Here is a 22,183-nt window from a genome sequence, read left to right on the forward strand (position 1 = left end):
TTGTCAATTTTGATGTCTTTTATTTCTTTGTGTTGTCTTATTGCTGAGTCTAGGACTTCCAACACTATGTTGACAAACAGTGGTGAGAGTAGGCATCCTTGTCATGTTGCTGATGTTAGGGAGAAAGCTCTGTTTTTTCTGGTTGAGGATGATATTAGTGGTGGGTATTTCATATATGGTTTTTATGATTTTCAGGTATTATTATCCTATCCCTAGTTTCTTGAGTGTTTTTATCAGGAGAGGTTGCTATATTTTATTAAATGCTTTTTCTGCATCTATTGAGAAGATCACGCTGTCCTTATCTTTTTTTTTTATTAATGTGATGTATTACATTGATTGATTTGTGGATAGTGAGCCAGGCCTGCATCACAGGAATAAATCCCAGGTGGTCATGGTGATTAATTCTTCTAAAGTATCGTTGGATCTGCTTTGCTAGTATCTTGTTGAGACTTTTTGGATCTATGATCACGAGGGAAATTGGTCTATAGTTCTCTTTTTTGTGGGGTCTTTGGTTTTGGAATCAAGGTAATGCTGGCCTCATAGAATGAGTTTGGAAGTTTTTCTTCCATTTCTATTTTTGGAACAGCTTCAAAGAATAGTGTTAACTGTTCTTTACTTATTTCATAGAGTTCCCCTGGAAAGTCATCCTGCCCTGGACTCTTGTTTTTGGGAGATTTTTGATTACTGATTCAATTTCTTTACTGGTTATGGGTCTTTTCATGTTCTCTTATTCCTCCTATTTCAGTTTTTTAGTTTATATGTTTCTAGGAATATCTCCATTTCTTCCAGATTGCCCAATTTGTTGGCATATAATTGCTCATAATATTCTCTTATTATTGTTTCTATTTCTGTAGTGTTGATTGTCATCTCTCCTCTGTCTTTTGTGATTTTATTTATTTGGGTATTTTCCTTTTCTTGTTGATTGATCTTACTAAGGGTTTATCAATTTTGTGAATTCTTTCAAAGAACTACCTCCTGATTTTGTTCATCTATTGCTGTTGTTGTGGTTGCTGTTGTTGTTGTTGTTTGGTATTGTTTATTTCTGTTCTAATCTTTATTTTTTCCCTTCTCCTGCTGGTTTGGGGCTTAATTTGCTATTCTTTTTCCAGCTCTTTAGGTGTGAAGTTAGATTGTGTATTTGGGACCTTTCTTCCTTCCTTAGGAAGGCTTAGATTGCTATATACTTCCCTCTTATGACTACCTCTTCTACTTCCCAAAGGTTTTGGGCTGTCAGTTTTTCCTTTTCATTGACATACATGTACTGTTTTAATTTCTTTGTTAACCTATTCATTCTTCAGTAGGATATTCTTTTTTTTTTAATTTTTTTTTTCAACGTTTTTATTTATTTTTTTGGGACAGAAAGAGACAGAGCATGAACGGGGGAGGGGCAGAGAGAGAGGGAGACACAGAACCGGAAGCAGGCTCCAGGCTCTGAGCCATCAGCCCAGAGCCCGACGCGGGGCTCGAACTCACGGACCGCGAGATCGTGACCTGGCTGAAGTCGGACGCTTAACCGACTGCGCCACCCAGGCACCCCCAGTAGGATATTCTTTAATCTCAAAGTATTCATGGTCTTTCCATATGTTGTCTTGTGGTTCATTTCAAGTTTCATAGCGTTATGGTCTGAAAATATTCAAGTTATCATCTCAATCGTTTTTTACTCTTTGAGGGCTTATTTGTGTCTCAGTACGTGATTCTGGAGAATGTTCCATGTGCACTCAAGAGGAATATGTATTCTTCTGCTTTAGTAGGAAATGTTCTGAATGTATCTGTTAAGCCCACCCGGTCCAGTGTATCATTCAAAGTCATTGTTTCCTTGTTGAGTTTCTGCTTGGATGATCTGTCCATTGCTATAAGGGGTGTTAAAGTCTCCTACTATTATGGTATTATTATCAATGAGTTTCTTTGTGCTTGTGATAATTGATTTATATATTTGGGTGGTTTCATGTTGGGCACATAAATATGTACAATTGTTAGATTTTCTTCATTGATAGATCTCTTAATTACAATATAATGCCCTTGCTCATCCTTTTTTATAGTCTCTATTTTAAAATCTAGTTTGCCTGATATAAGTATGACCACTTCAGATTTCTTTTGATGACCATTAGCACGATAGGTGGCTCTGCATCCCCTAACCTTCAATCTTTAGGTGTCTTTAGACCTAAAATGAGTCTCTTGTAAACAGCATATATATGGGTCTTGTTTTCTTATCCAATCTGATACCCTATGTCTTTTTTGATTGGAGCGTTTAGTCCACTGACATTTAGAGTGAATGCTGAAAGATATGATTTAGTGCCATTGTCTTGCCTGTAGTGTTGGTGTTTCTGGTGATGTTTTCTGGTTCTTTCTAGTCTATGTTCCTTTTGTTCTTTTTTGTTTTGTTTTGTCTTTTCTTTACCCAAAGACTCCCCTTTAAAATTTGTTGCTGGGCTGGTTTAGTAGTAACAAACTCCTTTAGTTTTTGTTTGTCTGGGACATTCTTTCTCTCTCCTTCTCTTTTGAATAACAGCCTTCTGAATGAAGAATTCTTGGCTGCATATTTTTATGATTTAACACGTTGAATATATTCTGCCACTCCTTTATAGCCTATAAAGTTTCTCTGGTTAGATATGCTGTGAACCCGATCTGTCTTCCATTATTGGTTAAGGACTTTTTTTTCCCCCTTTCTGCTTTCATAAGTCTTTCCTTGTCTCTTTATTATGTGAATTTGACTATGATATGCCTTGGTGATGGTCATTTTTTGTTGAATCTAATGAGAGTTCTTCATGTTTCTTGGATTTTGAAGTCTGTGTCCTTCCCTAGATTAGTAAAGTTTTCTGATATAATTTGCTCACATAACCTTCAGCCCCTTTTTCTCACTTTATCTTTTGGGACTCCTATTGTTCTTTTTAATAAATCACTGAGTTCTCTAAGTCTTGTATTGTGATTTTTTGCCTTTGTTTCCTTCCTTTCTTCTACTTCATTATTCTCCATAATTTTGTCTTCTATATCACTGATTCACTGCTCTGATTCATCCATCCCTGCCGTTGTGGCAACCATTCAAGACTGAATCTCTGTTATACCTTTGTAATTTCATCCTGACTAGATTTTATTTCTTTTTTTCTCTGCATAAAAGGATTTTATGGTTTTTTCAACTCCAGCTAGTATCCTTATAATCGTGGTTTTAAATTCTAGTTCAGATATCTTACTTATACATGTGTTGATTTAATCTCTAGCCATCATTTCTTCCTGTTCTTTCTTTTGGGGAGAATTCTTACCATTTTGGAGGAAGAAAAAAATTAATAAAATAAACATTAAAAATTAAAAACAAACAAAATTCAAATAAAGGAAGGTAGATACTAGGTGTGTTTTGGTCTGCATGTTGAAAGAAGCTTGATAAAATAAAGAAAAAAAAGGAAAGAAAATACAGACAAAAAGGTAAGAAAAAGATTAAAAATTAAAAAATATTTATATAATAAAATAGAATAAAATGAAATAATGAAAATATAGGATAAAAAATTTTAAAAATAAAAAATAAAATAAAAACAATGAAAGTAAAATTTTCTTTTTCTGTATCTGAGAAAGAGGAAGAAAAGAAAAAAAGAAAGAAAATAATTTAAGCAAAACAGTAGCAAAGAGAATGCACAAATAAATGAACCAGTTAACAGATGAAACCCAAATGAAGTTACATCTAGTTTCCCCTAGAATGGAAACTATGAAGCATTCTATTGTCCTTACGCTAAGCAGGTGGAGTGACTTCTGCTGGTCTTCTAGGGGATGTGATTTTAAACACAGCTGGACGGCGCCTGGTGTAATGGCTTCATTCTCCAGTAGGTGGTGCTATTTAGCTTATTGGGGTAGATCAGTGTGGCTCAATGAACATGTGCACATACATGTGCATGGGAGAGGTGGAAATGACTTCACCCAGCTCTCTAGTCTCTGGCACAGGATCTTCACGCTCTCACTGCCCTGTGATCAAGGACCCCTCCTTTGTCTCAGGCCTGTATCCACTCCCCACCTCTTTCCTGTCTGTGTCCAATCTGTCCACCTGCCAGGTGGCACCTCCCTCCAGAGTTTTATCTCAGATGTGGTTGTGTTTCAGAACCTCACACTTCAGAGACTCCTGCAGCTTGGACCTGCAATGACCCTCTGGAGGAGGGTCTCACTGAGCAATGGCACGTGCCAGCTTGCCCCAGAAAATGCTCGTGCAATCACGCAGTGGCAGAGGTTCAGAGATTATGGAAAATCACAACACACAGTCAGTGTCAGGTTTCACTGCACTCTGGCATCTTTGTCCCAATACCAGCAAACGTGGCTGCTCTCAAGGGTCTGCTGGACTTTTGCCTGTGGGGAGGCTGTATGGCCTCTACCAAATGAACTCCAAGCAGGGGAACCACTTCTCATGTGGCACTTGGACCGCACAGATTGCACTACCTGCCCCTGGGGATTTGCTGTACTTCCTCACCAGAGCACCATCAGGCACTGAGCTCTGGCACTTCAGACTCTGTGCTCCACTGTTTAAAAAATCCTGGTGGTATTGAAACCCTCTCTCTCGCTTTCAATGGTTTTAGGGAACAGGTTTCTTGTTCATTCCCCTGCAACTGTTTTCACTCTTTCTCTCTCTTTCTGTCCAGCTACTTTCGAGTGAGTGCTTTTCTTGCATGATCCTGATGTGCTACACTCTCCTCCTTTCTCTTTCTCTGTCCCCTCTTCACAAAAATAGCTCCCTGCCCTCATGACTTTTCTCTCCCCCAGTTCACCTCTCTGCACCATGTATCTGCCAACTTCTGTGGCTCATGTTATGCAGATTGTTGTGTTAATTCTCATATAAATTTCCTAGGTGTTCAAAATGGTTTGGTGGTGATCTAGCTGTGTTTCAGGGATGAGACAAGCTCAGGGTCTCCATGCTGCTCTGCTATGTTAACTCCTCCCCATTCTTTTGGACGTTTAGACCTTGAAATTGGCTTTTTAGATGATTTTGAAATTAGAGATAATAATGTTTTCATAGTCTCTTCGTACTTTTACCCTCAAATACATCTGCAGGTCAGTATGAATTCAAAATAAATTAAGTAGTCCTTGTTAAAGACTTCGTTGATGACACAGGTGTTGTACCAGTGATTCCCAATGACTTGGACATATGGTGTATAATAATTCATTCTTCTGAAACACTTACTCTGGATGCGATCCATTTATCCTATTAACATAAAACCTCCTTTATACTTTTTGTTATTGAACTATCATGTGTTCTAGGAACGGAGATGACTTATCAACTACAATTCATCAATAGGAAACCTGAGATCTTTGATAGGTAATCTGCAAACAATTTTCATAGTATCTCAGTGAATTAACAGGTTTAATTATTTCACAATATACAGAAATGCTTCTGTCTACATGAAGAAAGTATTTCTACTGCCTTTTACATAGATCTATCTGATTTACTTTACCCAAATGATCATCCCTGAGGTGAGGCACAGCATGTATTTCAAACACAAGACACATTCCTGGTGACAGCGTTTTTTGGACCTTCACTATATACAAATATCCTAGTTTGTGTGTGAAAATTTAGATTTTAGGCACCACTCCATAGAAATTTAGATTTTGCAGGCTTTCAGGAAGATCCAGAGATCTGAAATTTGTGGGTAGTCTGTAACCAAACTTTAAGTTATATTCATTGATGGCTTCTATGTATTGATTTTAGTAGTAATTGGGGTGTGTGTGTGTGTGTGTGTGTGTGTGTGTGACTATGTCTCTATCTTTCTATAAAATCATTCTCACAGTTTGAAAAAGGTAGCCAATGATCTGGTCAACAGTTTCTGAAATTAACTTCACTAGAACATTCTGATATTTTAATCTTGAATACTCTGAAATAGTTTTTGATAGCTCCAGATAATGGAGGAGTCTTAGAAAGTTTAATTTAAAAATGGTTGTTTTTATGGCATATGTGTTCTGTATATTTATACTGATTTCCAGAATCTGATTAGATTTCTGGCCATAAAAAATTTGTGTTTAAATATAATGTGCATCTTAGTATCTGAACAGTAGCTAAATATATACAGTTTTAAAAGAAACCAGTGGGATTCTCTAGGTGAAATAAATCAACATTGAAAATCCAGAATGCCAAAAATTATTGTTGTTAAATATTAATGGTTTCAAGGGCAACTGCCTTATAGATTAATTGTGATGCACATATATTGTTCATGAACATGGATAATTTATTTCACTTGAAAATAATCAAATTAATTTTAAAGACAAGAGAGAACATGTAGAGTGACAAAGGTGGATTTTTCTCATATACTGGAGGTTCAGCAGTAAAATCCTGAAACTCTCTGTCCATCTCTGCTGTTAGGGTCTGTGGCATTTCTGCACCAGGGTTTTCTGCCTGCCTTTCAGGAAATGGAGCAAGTGCATTCTCCACTGTTTGCTTTCATGAGTTCCTAAGTGAGACAAGCTGTATTGGGATCCTGAGACATTCTGATGGGAAGCCAAGCATTACTTTGGGTTAATAAGATTCAGAGAATCTACCAGTGCCCAGAATGTTCATACCTATTGGGAAGAATAAATGAACAAAAGATTCAGCTCTTGCCTTCTGACACTGTCAGACCATCTGAGGATATTGTGGTAAAGGGCCAATTAGTTGTTTCCTACTACAGAATTTTTCTTAATTTACCAAGAGTTGACTAACTCTCTTAATTTTTTAAAAATGTTTATTTCTTTTGAGAGAGAATGAGCAAGCAGGGGAGGGGCAGAGAGAGAGAGAGAATCCCAAGCAGGATGAAGGTTGTCAGTGCAGAGCCCAATGAAGGGCTCAATTCAAAGAACAGCAAGATCATGACCTGAGCTGAATTAAAAATTGGTTGCTTAACCGAGTCACCCAGGCATCCTTGACTCTCTTTCTTCTTATTCTTCTTCTTTTTTTAAATGTTTATTTATTTTCGAGAGACAGAGCATGAGCGGGGGAGGGGCAGAGAGAGAGGGAGACACAAAATCTGAAGCAGGCTCCAGGCCTTGAGCCGAGCATCCCTGACTCTTTTAATGTGTGCAGTGCTAAAACCTTTTTCTCAACAAATTCCTTGACTCATCATTAAAAAAATTAGAGTGACAGAAATTCACTTTAAGATTTCTTTAGACATATTAATTAAGAGCTAGCTGTTTCTAACTACATAGTCAATACATGACAGGCTCAAGCACTACTTTCCACAAGCTCTGTCTTGCTTGTATCTAAATCCATAACTTCCTTGCGATATGCTCAATGAATATTCTCCTGTTTTACATTAAGCTTTCCCATGAATTGTAAAGTCCAAGTTTCTTGCAAAGATTTCTTTGGTAGATTATCATCAACTGAATCCCGTAGATTGTGTAATGAAAAAAGCAAGTTTATTCAGAGATATTTTCATGGAAAAATTTACATTCTTCATCTCAGTCTAGTAAATAGGACAGCTCTGACTCCACTTGTCTTTGTATTTTAACAAAGAAAGGCTCTGATTTCTCTATTGATATTCGGTGGCAACTTTTAGATGGAAGTGGTCATTGCACTTGAGAATAGAGCCAATTAAAGTTTTCTTCTTCTTTTCATGAAATTGTTACTTATTCTCAATCACTGTATTCAATTAATTATTTTTAACTTCCTTTGTAGCATATGAGAGGGACGTATAGAAGAAAAGGAGCATCTCTTATGAAATCAAATGTTTGTAATAGATCTGCAGTTTATCATGCAATTTTCTCAGTTAGTCAGAATCTTGAGCTGAAGTAGAGTCTCTTATCATTCTACTTGACATGGATTTGGGGTAAAAGACAAGAGTTAAAGTAATTTATTCCATATCATGATCTGATATAGAGACTATAGGAGCAGTAACCAATGGCTTTAACGTTCTGAATAGCATATCAAATAAGCTTTCCATAAGCTCTTTTTTTGACAGCTTTGTTGAGGGATTATTTATATACCATAAAATTAACCCATTTTAGGTGTATGACCTACAAATACTTAATAAAGTTCTGCAGCCATCAACAGAATTCAGTTTTAGAACAAGTCAATCAACTTTCTAAGGTCCCTTGTGCCCTTTGCCACTTAATGTCTATTCCCATGCTCCAGACCTAGTCACACACTAAGCTATATTCAACCTTTACTCATTTTTCTTTGTCTGAACATAGAGGTTAATTTTTTGTGTGGCATGTATTAACTGTGGTTCATTTTTATTCCTGAATAGTAATTCATCACGTGGTTAGACCTCATTTTGCTTATTCACCAGTTGTTGGACATTTGAATTGTCTTCACTTTTGGCTACTGTGAATAATACTGCTATGAACATTCATGGATAAGTCTTTGAGGGAACACAGGTTTTCATTGTTTTTCAGTACACACCAAAAAGTGGAAATGCAAAATTGCTTTCCAAGGACTGTACCTTTACATCAGCACCATTTGAAAGGATTCCCATTTTTCTAAGTCCTCACTAATGCTAGTTATTTTCAGTCTGTTTGACATAGCCATTCAGGAGGGTATGAAGTGATATGTCATTTTGCTGGAGAAAGTTCAAAAATATTGCAGATGGATACCAAATCAGAATTTCAAATAATAGCAATGTGCAGAAGCATATTGTCATCTGAGTCAAAAGCAATATCAGTGATTGTTAAAATTTGGATATTTTAATTAATATGGATTTTATTTAACTAATTTTTATTTTTTTAACTATTGCATTAAAATGTATTTATTTTGATTGATGAGATTTAAAGGTGCCTCTTTAACTATTGTGTCAGATGTTGGTGCCCTAATCACCTCTGTATAGTCCTTGAGACTTACTTCAAAAGGCTTTCGGGGGTTCTTGTCATCCATCCCCCAAAACAATATATATTTGCCATCTGCAGCTTCGACTGACACCTCTAGATTTTGCATTCCTTCATATTTTTGTGCCATAAGTATACATTAGGAAAAAAGTGGATAAACACTGATCTAAGGCAAACTCAGTTAAAAGGTTACATTAACATTTCCTAGTCAAAGTATAATCAGGAAGAGTGATCAATAATATCTCTTACGGATGCAAAGGATTAGTTCATTTATTGTACTGCCACAAACTCCAAAGTTACATGTGCCAAGAAGCAAAGAGATGCATTCTTGGATTCCAGGAGAATGGAGTGTGTGGGTTTCAATATTCATGTGCTAGCCCATTATTTATGTCACAACAGAGAGTAGGTATACTACCTCAAGTAGATCACCGTGTTTGTCTTTCAGAAATATACATACCAGGCAGCAAAGGTAGACATTATAGGATTGTATATCAAAATGTCAAAATGACACACACACTTCCAGAAATGTAGGGAATAATTTTAGAGAGACCACTGAGTTCTTACTTGGTAAGGAAAAATTTTCACTAATGACACAAGGAGTACGTGTTTATACAAATATGTAAATGGGAATGACATTACCTTGGTGCTATGTCAGGGTAGCAGAGATACAGAGGGCTGCCAGAAAGATACATGTGAAGTTATAGGCTTTTCTTTCATGTCACCTTTTCTGGGCAAAGCACTTCATAAAAAGGGGGGGAGGGTAAGGTGGCTTGGGAATGCATGATGTGCATTCATGAGAGCTTCGAGAAGATTGTAGAGGGATTTGAAAGAAAAATTTTAAATAACAGTGGTGCGCAGAGCCATCTTCAAATCAGAGGTAAAAGGGTAAAAAGGATAAATTGGTAATATTTTTAAATTTAGACATTTCATTTAATATAGATTCTACCCTATAAATTTTGTTACCACTGCATTAAAATATTATTTATCTTAATAGCTGAATTGGGTGCCTCCTCAAATTTTGCAGCCAAGATCAGTGCCTCCCTCGCCTTACCTTAGTCCTTAGTAGGTCCAAAAGGCTTTCAGGGTTCTCTGGCCTTCATCCTAAGAATACTAAGGAGAAAAGCCTGTAGATGGAACCATGTGGAGCTTTATTTAAGGGGGGATTCTTTGTATAAATGAATGTGCTAAGGAAATGAGAAGGAAGCCATATTATTGCCCCAAGAGATAGTTAAGCTTAAAGCAATTAAAGGCCCAGAAATAACTTAGAATGTAGCCTATTACCACTTCACAAAATGTGCCAGTGCTCTGCACAACACTGTGGACCATACCAACCCAAATATATATAAACACAGGATATAATTATTAAAATAAAATAATTTATACTCTAGATTGGGTGGTGTCTTTAATAGGTTGATTCTTGTGGAAGTCAATCTTTTCAGAAAGTATGGATATTGTATATTTTCCACCTATATAGTTAGGGTGATGAACTTCTTGATATGAATTTGGAAGTATCTTCTGATATTTAAACTTTGTTTTCAAAGTCAGGCAGATCTATCTCTATTTATCTAAAGGCCCTTACAACATTAGGATCTGTTACTAGAGGTATTTGCTTTAAAAGGTAAATATTGATGGTAAGGCCCTGAACATGACCTTAAAGGAAAGTGTTTGGTACATTCTCAAAGATATACATTAGTGTCTGTCCTTTTCCTTGCTATTAGTAACTAATTTATGGGATTATTTTGAGATAGAAAATACCCCTATCCCCATGTAGTTTTTATGAAAGGAGATTGTGATTTCTCTGACATTGCTGTTCCTTTGATAATGAAAAGACACACACATTGAGCCAGCCCCAGAGAGCTTGAACACAAGGGGAAAAAGTGAAGAGTTAATATTTCATACTTAATATTTTGATCCACCACTGAAAGTTAATGCCTTGCATAAAATGAAAATATAAGAGATGCTCTGGTGGAAAGGTGAGAACTAAAATAATTGGCTCTCCTACTAACTGGGAGCTTTCAATCATTCACTTAATCTCTGATCCTCAATTTCCTCATCTGTAAGGTGGGTATCAGAATACTTCCTGAACATGAAAAGTTTATTCAAAAGGAAAATTAATAAACACAGTCAAGTTGGTGAGTTACCACTGAATTTATTCACAAGGCTTTGTCTACAAATTTCCCCTTCTTTCCTGATTGACATCCCCACCGCCACACACACACAATGAAATTATACAGGACAAGTGTACTGCCATGGGCTGAATATTTGTGTCCCCCCGAAACTCGTACAATGAAATCCTAACCCCCAAGGTGATGATGCTAGGAGGTGACTTATGGGGAGGTGATGATTGGGATTAGGGCTCTTATAAAAGCAGACTTGAGCTCCCTTGCTGCTTCTGCCATGTGAGGTCACAGTGAGAAGACCACGAAGGAAGGGGATTCTCTCTAGGTACGAATCGGCCAGTGTAATTATCTTGGACTTCCCAGCCTCAGAACTGTGAGAAATAATTGTCTCTTGTTATAAGCCACCCAGTCTGTGCAGTCTTGTGACAGCAGCCTGATTGGAATAAGACAAATACTGCTCCACTTCCTTGTGCCATTGAATCCATGAGAAAACAAAACATTTAGCAGTGCAGGTGACATCCCTTTCAGCTGCCATTGCACAAATGTTGCTTGTGTTTATATCTGTGGTAGCAAAACTGCCTCAAGTTAAAACACTTTGAAGGGCATCCCAGCTCCTTATTCCCTGTTTGATCACTTGTGGATTTTCTTGCTATTGCATTGCAGTTCAAATTTTACCTGGGCCCAGAGCACCTGCCTTCACTGCCTCACGGGTGGTGTTCCTGAGGGCACTTCCCATTCTGCATGCAAATCTCAGTCTGTTTCCTGAGATAACTCAAAGTAAAACATTTTATGAAATGATTTCAATTAAAACACTCTGAGGAAGGATTTAAGATAGTGGAGTAGTATGGAGACCCTTAGGTTGACTCCTCCCAGAAAGGCAGCTTGATCAGCACCAAACCATTTTGAGTACCTAGGAAATATATCTGAGGAATAACACAACAATCTTCATAACTTGAGCCATGGAACTTGGCAGGTACCAGGTGCAGTGAGTTGAAATGGGGGAGAGAAGAGCCGTAGAGAGAGGGAGCCACTTTCACACAGAAAGAAGAGAAGAAGAGAAAGGGGGACAGAGTGGTGCATTGTACCTTCACTTGTGGGGTTTTTGTATTTGTCCCAAATTTATAGATGTGTGAAAGATGGGCTGAAGGGGGTTTATGCCATCATCCTGGAACCAGAAGTAGAGTGATAGAGTTTTGATCCTAGGATATTAAATGGGGTTTGGGCAACTATCATATCCTTTAAGCTCTTCTCGAATGAATTGATCTCAGATAAATCATGGCCTCCCTGTAAAGTTATCACTGTTCCAGTATGAGTAATATTTTCGTAGCTATAAATAAGCACCTATAATTGTTCTTTGGAATCTGGCCATTCTTAGGTTCTTTGCCTACCTTGTCCTTTATGCCTGCTTTTTCCTACCTCATCTCTACCTCAGGGATGCATGGGTGGCTCAGTCAGTTGAGCAGTGGACTTTGGCTCAGGTCATGATCTTACTGTTCGTGAGTTCAAGTCCTGCATGGGGCTCTGAGCTGACAGTGTGGAACCTTTTTGAGATTCTCTCTCTCTCTCTCTCTCTCTCTCTCCCCATCTGTCTGCCTCTCCCCCAGGCGTGCTTTCTCTCTCAAAATAAATAAATAAACGTTAAAAATAAATGAATAAGTAAATAATTAATAAACCTCATCTCAGTCCCCCTTTAGGTAAAATTCCAAAAAGAAAAGCCTCCTTGTTTAACATTTTTCATTCAACCATATTGAAATTAGAGTAGTAGGGGTGGCATCAGTATCTTGGCAGCGGAAGTTGTTCTTTTTTTCTCCCCTTCAATATATGTCTAATTGGACAACCATGAATAAATGAAAGTACCTCTACCCGGCATGCAAGGAGACTGAGAGATCCATCCAGGTGCATCCAAAGTGGGTGGATTGAGAACCAGAGAGGCTATGGGGCCAAGGGAGGTGCAGCAGCCAGAGCGGCAGTGCTGGAACCGGCAGAGGAGGCAGAGGAGGCGGAAAGCACAGGTGGTAAGTGAAGTCCTCCCGACTGCTCAGGTGCAGCTAGAGGGGCCTGTTGCTCTTCAGCAGCACCTGGGTTTCCCGGAAGAGAACTCTGCGACTGGGACAAAGGATGGAAAGGGAAGAAGGCAGAGAAAGAGAATTGACGGAAGATGTGTTCTGCTGTCTGCCTTGGTATTTCAGGAAGAAGTTTGGGACCTCTGAGATACCTTCCACCCATCCCAGTGTCCTTGGGCACACCCAGATTGTGGGTGCTAAGCTCCACAATCCCTTGGAAACAGAAGTAAAGTTTCTCATTGCCAATCTGTTTAACTGTTACAATCAAAGTAAACAAAGCCCTTCCTACATAAGAATGGTGTTCAAACTTCAGGTGAGATGGCAAAGGCATATTTCACCCACTATGAAAAATATACTAATAGGGTATCACACAGAAAAAAAGGACAATTCTCCAGCAACCAAATTCAAAAACAAAGAATATTGTGATCTTATTGACATATAATTTGAAACTTTTTTTAATGAATAAATCAATGAGCTACAAGAAAACTTAGAAGGCTGTTAAGTGAACTCAGGCATAAAATTAATGAACTGAGGTACTTTACCAAAGAGACTGAAACTATAAAAAAAGAACCAAACAATTTCTGGAGTTGAGGGACTCAGTAAATGAGATGAAAATCCATCAGGAAGTATTGGAAATATAACAGGTGAGATGGAAGAGAAAATAAGTTATCTGGAACATATGAATTTAGAAATGATTAAAGTGGAAGAGGAGAGAGAACTAAGATTTCAAACAAAAGAAGAAACCCTATGTGATGTATTAGAAAAGCCAATAGAAGAATAATGCATATATCAGAAGGAGAAGAGACTAAAGGGGCAGAGTTTATTTAAAGAAATAATTTGCTGAGAGTTTCCCAATCCTGGGGAGGGAGTAATATACAAGTTCACAGAGCTAATGGAACACTTTATTATCTTAGTGCAAAATGACAGTCTCAAAGACACATTATAATGAATATCTTTATTAAGATAAAGAACTTTAGGGGCAATGGGAAAAAATAATTAGCCCACAATGGATATCTCCCCCTCAGGCTATCAGCAGATTTCTCAGCAGGAAGTCTGAAAGCCAGGAAATAATGGAGTGACATATTCAAAGTATTATAAAATAAACAAGCCAGTCATGAATACTCTATCCACCAAAGGTGTTCAGATATGAAGGAAAATAAGGGATTTCCCAGACAAACAGAAGCTGGGGGAGTTCACCACCTATAGACCTACCTTGCAAGAAATGCAGAAAGAACTCTTCCAGCTGAAATGCAAAGGCACTAGTGACACACAAAAAATGAAATCACACAAAACTCTGATAAAAGTGATACAGACAGTAAAAAATTGGAAGATTAACTTTGTTTAAGAATAATTTGTAAAACAATTATAGAATAAAAGTTAAAAGGAGAGAGCATTCGAAATAATGATAGACACTACAATTGGTTAGTGAATTCATTGCATCATAAGAGGCAATTTGTGACATCAAAGACGTTAAAGAGGAGGAGGGAAAGGGTGGAACCATCATAGGTAAATAAATATGAATTGTTATGGGGCGCCTGGGTGGCGCAGTCGGTTAAGCATCCGACTTCAGCCAGGTCACAATCTCGCAGTCCGTGAGTTCGAGCCCCGCGTCAGGCTCTGGGCTGATGGCTCGGAGCCTGCTTCCGATTCTGTGTCTCCCTCTCTCTCTGCCCCTCCCCCATTCATGCTCTGTCTCTCTCTGTCCCAAAAATAAATAAAAACGTTGAAAAAAAAATTAAAAAAAAATATGAATTGTTAGCAAAAGAAAAAAAACTAGTAAGTTTTATGTAAGGCTCAAGACAATCATGAAGCAAAAATCTAGAGCATGCAGAAAACATTAAAAAAAAAAAGAAAGGAAGAAAAGCTAAGGGGTGCCTGGGTGGTTCAGCAGGTTAAGCATCTGACTCGGTTTTGACTCACAGTTTTTGAGTTCAAGCCCCTCATTAGATTCTGCACTGATAGCACTGGAGCCTGGTTGGGATTCTCTAGTTGTCTCTCTGCTCCCTCCCGTGCTCGTTCTCTCTCTCTCTCTCTCTCCCTCTCTCTCTCTCCCTCTCTCAAAATAAATAAAGAAATTTTAAAAAGAAAAAAAGGAAGACTAAGCAAGTAATGAGAAAAACCACCAAGGTACAAAGGTAGATAGAAAGAGAATAAAAAAGAACCAATATAGATAGAAAATAACCAGAAAGCAAAAGGTAAAAGAACACTACTAATCCTTACATATTAATAATTACCCTAAATGTAAATGGATGAACTTACTAATCATACAGCACACAGTGGCTGGTTGGATGAAAAACAAACCCAACTACATGTTGCCTAAAGGAGCTTTATATATCAGCTCTAAAGACATACATAATTTCAAAATGAAAGGATGGAAGATGATTTGCCAAGCAAAACACACAAAAAAAAACCCAAAAAACAAACAAAAAAAAAAGAAAGTAGGTACAATACATATATCTTATATCTTATATATCAAAAGGAATGGATTTCAAGTTGAAAGTGGCTGGGGCACCTGGGTAGCTCTGTCAGTTACATGTCCCACTCTTGATGTTGGCTCAGGTCATGATCTCTTGATCTTGAGATCAAGCCCCTCATCAGGCTCCATGCTGACAGTGTGAAACCTGCTTAGGATTCTCTCTCTCTCTCTCTCCCTCTCTCTGTGCCCCTTCCCCACTAGTGCACTCATTCTCTTTCTCAAAATAAATAAATCAACATTTAAAAAAAAAGTAGTAGCAGGGAAGCCTGAGTGTCTCAGTCAGTTAAATGTCAGACCCTTAGTTTCAGCTCAGATCATAATCATACAAGGTTTAGGCCCATGCCATGCTCTGCATTTGTGGCACTGAGCCTGCCAGGGACTCTCTGTCTCTCTCTCTCTCTCTCTCTCTCTCTCTCTCTCAAAATAAATAAATACATATTTTTTAAATGTGGTAGTAACAAGAGACAAGAAGGTCATTATACACTGGTAAAGAGGTCAGTACATCAAGAATATATAAAAACCACAAGTATTTGTACTACCAACTTTTAAGCACTGAATCTAATAAGCAAATACTTACCGATATTAAGGGAGAATTGTACAGCAATCCAGTAGTAGTAGGAAACTTCATTACTCCACTATCAGCAGTAGATACCTTATCCAGACAGAAAATCAAAAGGAAACATTGAAATGGAACCATACCTTAGAAGAAATGAACTTAAGAGACATCTATGGAACATTCCATCCAATATCTGCAAAGTACACATTCATTTCATTATTCTACAGCGTAGGTTATAAAATAGGACAAAAAAAATCATAGAAAATTTCAGACTATCTTCTCTATGTATGAAACTGACAATAAGAAAGTTAAAAGATCCACAAATATGTGGAAACTGAACAGCACACTTCTGAGTAATGAATGAACCAAAAATAAACCAAAAGGAAAGTAAAACATTACCTCAAAACATATTAAATGGAAATAAAACACATGAAACTTCTTTTTAAACAACATATCAAATCTTATGGGACGCAGAAAAAACTGTTCTGAATGGAAATTTAATAACAACACATATCAAAAAATTAGTAAGACATCAAATAGACTAATTTTACAGCTTGGAGAACAAGAAGTTAAGCCCAAAGTTAGAAGAAGGAAGGAAATAATAAAGACCAGAGACCAGAGCAGAGATAAATAAAATGTGTATAAGGAAAACAATAAAAAGAAAAAACAACACTAAGCTCTGGTTCTTAAAAGATCAACCAAATTTCAAAACTTTAGCTAGACTAGCTGAGAACAAAAGAGAGATGCATCAAATAAAATTAATGATGAGAAGAAGACATTTCAGTAGACACTACAGCAATAGATAGGAGTATAAGAGACTACTATAAACAATTGTATGCCTGCAAATTACAAAGCCTAGAAGGAATGGATGCATTTCTAGACACACATCACCTACCAAGACTGAATCAAGAAAAAATAAAAATATGAACAGACAAATGAAGAGTAACGACGTTGAATCAGTAATCAACCCAATAATAATAATAATAATAATAATAATAAAACAGGAGCAGATGGCTATACAAGTAAATTCCACCAAACATGTTAAGCAACAACAGCGATTTGCCATAAACTCTTGCATAATATCAAAGAAGAGGGCATTCTTCCTGTCTAATTTTGTGAAGCCCGTGTCACCCTCATACCAAAACCGGATAAGGACACTTCAAGAAGAGAAAACTATAAACCAATATCTCTAATGGAAAAATTCTCAAGAAAAAAGCAAACCAAATTCAAGAACGCATTAACATATTATACACTTGGACCAAATGGGATTTATCTCTGGGATGCAAGTTTTCTTCAACACACATAACTCAATAAAGGTAATATGTCAGTAAAATCAAACACCATGATTATCTCACTAGACACAGAAAATGCAACTGCTAACACACAGCATCCTTTCATGATAAAAGCCCTTAATAGATTAAGTAGAAAAGGGTTGTATCTAGAATACTAAGAACTATATACATGACAGCCACAGCTAATATCGTATTCAATAGTGAAAGGTTGAAAGTTTTTCCTCTAACATCAGGGGCAAGACATGAATGCCCACTTTCACCTCGCCAGTGATACTAGACATCCCACCTCAAGTAATTAGGGAAGGCATGGAAATAAAAGGCATCCAAATCAGAAAGGCATAAAATAGTCACTCTTTGCAGAAGATATGATTTTATATATAGAAAATCCCAAAGAGTCAATTATAAAATTGTTGACACTAGTCAACAATCTGAGTAAAACTGCAGGATACAAATCAATATATAGAAATCAATTTCATTTCTTCATAGAAATAATGAAACATCTGAAAAAGAAATAAAGAAAAGTATTTCATTCATACTAGGCATCAAAAACAAACAAAAAATCTTAGTAACTTTCACTAGGGAAGCGAAAGACCTTTACAGTGAAAACTACAAGACTTTGCTGAAAGAAATCAAAGACATAAGCAAACAGAAAGACAGCTCATGTTTGTGGATTCAAAGAATTAATTTCATTAAATATCCATACTACCCAAAGCTATTGCACCCCAGTTCAACTTCTCCCTCTGCCCAGAAAACTTGCCTTCACTCCATCATGTGTTATCCCTGAAGGCACTTCCTGGTCTGCATGCAAATCTCAGTCTGTTTCCTGTAAGATCAAAAGCAACACACAGATGCTCATTCTCACCTCTCCTATGGTACTAGAAGTCTTAACTAGAGTCATTAGTCAAGATGTAGAAATTAAAGGCATCCAAGTCATAAAAGCAGAAGTTAAATAGTCACTCTTTGCAGAAGATAGGATTTTATAAAGAGAACACCCTAAAGAATCAATCATAAAAGTGTTGAGACTAATCAACAATCAGTAAAATTACAGGATACAAAATCAATATACAGAAATCAGTTTAATTCCTTTACAGTAAAAATAAAACATTTGAAAAATAAAGAAATAAGGAAAAATATCTCATTCATAATAGTATCAAAAACAATAAAATCTTAGTAAATTTAACCAGGGAAATAAAAGACCTGTACAATGAAAAGTACAAGACTTTGCTGAAAGAAATCAAAGAAGACATAAACAAATGGAAAGACATCTTGTGTTTCTGGATAAGAATTAATTTCATTAAAGGTCCATACTACCCACAGGCAGCTACATTTTCAACGTAATATTCATCAAAATAGCAAAAACATGTGTTACAGAAATAAACAATCCTAAAATTTATGTTTCAATGTTTAACTGTGATATGTATAGTTTAGACCTATTCATGTTTATCTTACTTATTAGTGGAGCTTCATGGATGTGTAAATTACTATTTTTCATCAAACTTGAGAAGTTCTTGGCCGCAATTACTCCGAAGATTTTTTTTCTGCTCTTTTTCTCTCCTTCTGTTACATATGTTGATATGCTTGATATATTCTACAGTTCCCTGAGGCTATGTTCAGTTTTCATTCTTTGTTTTTCTGTTCATTTCATTCTTTTCTCTATTGATCTGTCCTCATGTTCCGTGATTCTTTTTTTATCTGTCAGGTCAAACTTGTAGTTTAGATCTAGTGACTCACAAATGAATGTATTTTTTTATAGCTGTTTTCTTTGCTAATCCAGCATGTGGGTCCATTCAGAGACAGTTTTTATTAATTGCTCTTTTTTTTTTACTGAATATGTGTTACACTTTCCTATTTTTTGGAACATGGTACTTTTTGTGGAAAATGGAAATTTTTTGATAATACATTCTCTGGATTTTGATCTTGTTCAAGAAGTGGTTGTTCTGCTTTTTTGCATTGTTTTATTATTTATTTATTTATTTATTTATTTATTTATTTATTTATTTTGTATAGTGATTTACTAGAGTGAATTCTTATGAATTAGAATGTTTATCCTTTATGTCTATTCTGTTTAAACCACAAACTTACTGGACAGAGTGCGGAGCCCATGAAAAACAGGTCACAAAACTGTACTTGAAGAGCGAACCCCAGGACCCATCATTCCCCCTGATACAGTGCTATGAAGTCCTTGCCAACAGTGACTAAACTGAGGAGGATAATGGCAGATAACTGGTGATTGGTGCTTATCATGAGTATTACACTTGTGTCAAGCATATAGTAGAATTGGAGAAAGTGTGGGGCGCGTAGGTGGCTCAGTCGGTTAAGCCCCCGACTTCAGCTCAGGTCATGATCTCGTGGTTCGTGAGTCTGAGCCCCGCACTGGCCTCTGTGCTGACAGCTCAGAACCTGGAGCCTGCTTCAGATTCTGTCTCCCTCTCTCTCTGCTCCTCCCCCACTCACACTCTGTCTCTTTCCCAAAAATAAATATTTAAAAAATAAAAAAAAAAAAAAAAAAAGAATTGGGGAAAGTGCCTAATCCTTCAAAGCTTTGTATTTACTCCTTGTAGATATGGATTTCTCCTCTCAACTTCTCAGTTGTTCACATACACGTATTCTCATTTCTGTTTGATAAGAAACAACACAAAGACTTAAGACACCAATAGTAGTGCCATTGATGTAGAAACAACCTAATAATTATACTCCTTATCTATGGGCATTAGAGAATCATGAGTGGGACAACAAATAAATACATCCCTATTTTCTGGTATAATTCAAAAGCAGAGACTTTGATCCCTGCCCAATAGCTCTGAATAGCACCCAGCTGCTTGAACCATTTACCATCCATTATTTGTGGGAAATGTATCAATGATTTTTACTAGATTATTGGATGATCTACTGCTCAATATCAGCCTAATCCCTCCCTCTCAATGAGTTCCTGATTATGGGAGCTCTGCTAACTGTTGAATCATTAAATCTCCTCCTGGAAAATTTAGTCTTTATCTGTGTCCTTCTCCATCAGCAGCAACAGAATTATTCCTCCCACTAGCTTTTATTTCAGAAGTTAACTCTTCATTTCGAAGAACTAGTATAGTGAATTTATTTATTCTTTACTGAGAGTGAAAATCTTTTCCTTTCTCCATTCTAGGTTCTTTGGATGGTCTAATAAATAAAATGACATAAAACAGATTAACAGGAGACAAATTTAATTATATACGTATGGGAGCCCCACAAAGGCATACAGAGTCCAAAACAATATGACAATTGAGGCTTATACACCATCCTAAGAAGAATGAGGTTAAAGGGTAGGGTATTCAAAAAGGGGGAAGACAATTCACAGGAAGTTGAGAAGAGCTCACTTTTGGTTAACAGATGTTTGTCCTGCCATGTGGTTGGAGTTTTTCAGAAATAAAAAGTTATATGTGGGAGTAGCTCTCTTCATGGTAAAGGCACCCTCATCTAGATTCTTTTAAGAACTTAGGAAAATATAAAAAAGATTCTGTGTCTGCTCATTCTTAATTGCCTTCAGCTAAAAAAATTCATATGCAAAATTGGTACTTTTAGAGGTGACATAGTATGCTTCCTTTCACCTGTCTGAACTGTACAAATCAAAAAAAATTTTCTAATGTTTATTTATTTTTGAGAGAGACAGAGCATGAAAGGGGGAGGGGCAGAGAGAGAGGGAGACATAGAATCTGAAGCAGGCTCCAGGCTCTGAGCTGTCAACCCAGAGCCCAACGCGGGGCTCGGACCCACGAACTATCAGATCATGACCTGGGCTGAAGTTGGATGCTTAGCTGACTGAGCCACCCAGGCACCCCTGAACTGTACTATTTATGCAGTTTCAGATATTTGGCAATGTTCTAAACACTAGGCTAATTGTATGTAAGCTATCAGTTCTTATGTATGAAACAAAAATATACTGCAACTCTTTGCTTAGACTTTCAATAAACTGAACCATTATATAATTTTAAATATTTATTTAGAGATTTAGGAACATATACTAAAAGAAAGATATAATTTGCCATGATAGTAATTATACTAGGATCTAATAAAAGTAGAATATAAGATGATATAATTATATTTATTTTATGAAATGATCAAGATGTTACAGGCTCATAGTTCTAGTTTTGGTCCCAAGATATGGAATTGACTACTCTTAGGGAGCCACTGCTTCTTAACACTGGGGGTTAATATTAGAACCAATGGGTATGGAGGTATAAATTGGGTTGTTTATTTAAACACAAGAGGGCAAAGAAGAGATGCCTTAAATAACTCTAGTGACAGAATAACTTATCTCCTCTCTGTTCCTCCATCCTTGCCTGTCTGGTCCCCGACTTCCTTCCTTGGATGTGAATTCATGTTGATGATTGCAACTAACTTGCAGCTTTCATAAGTCTCCTTTGTAAATAGACACTATCAATCCCAGTTTTTCCAGTAACAGTGTGACTATAAAAATACATTTCTAAACAATCACTTATTTCCCTTTTTCCTTTAATGACTTGGCCCAGGCTTCCTGGAATTGCTTTTGAGTTGTGTGAGTCTGAAGTTCTTCTTTTGTCAGCCTTCCAATGACCAACTGTTATGGGAAATAGAAAAAAGTACACTTCAGAGTCATCTGGAAGAACCCCCAAGTCAACTAAAACCTCAGAGTTCATAAGTATCAAAATAAGATTTTCTCATAAGGCTACTGACCGATAATAATGAAAGGCAAAGTATATCCATCAATGATGAGTCACAAAGTTTAATTTTCACTATCTACATATGATCCATAATTTGAATGTTTTCTTTCATACTTTGTGCCGTTGTTCACATGGTCATTATTGACAATTTAACTGCTCACACGCAATTTATCAGGTATCCTGGAATACATTCATGTCTGTTAGCTCATACTTGTACCTTCTCAATTACTCTAAACAAGTTGCAAG

The 22,183-nt window shown here is 36.8% G+C and overlaps 1 protein-coding gene across 3 annotated transcripts in view; it reads left to right on the top strand.

Moving 5' to 3' along the window:
* The window catches only part of LOC122489909 (amine sulfotransferase-like), a 66,888-nt gene that overhangs the window by 20,526 nt on the left and 24,179 nt on the right, over positions 1-22,183 (top strand). The gene's annotated exons all lie outside the window — the stretch shown is intronic.

Source organism: Prionailurus bengalensis, chromosome B2, assembly GCF_016509475.1.
Source record: "Prionailurus bengalensis isolate Pbe53 chromosome B2, Fcat_Pben_1.1_paternal_pri, whole genome shotgun sequence".
Lineage (NCBI taxonomy): Eukaryota > Metazoa > Chordata > Mammalia > Carnivora > Felidae > Prionailurus > Prionailurus bengalensis.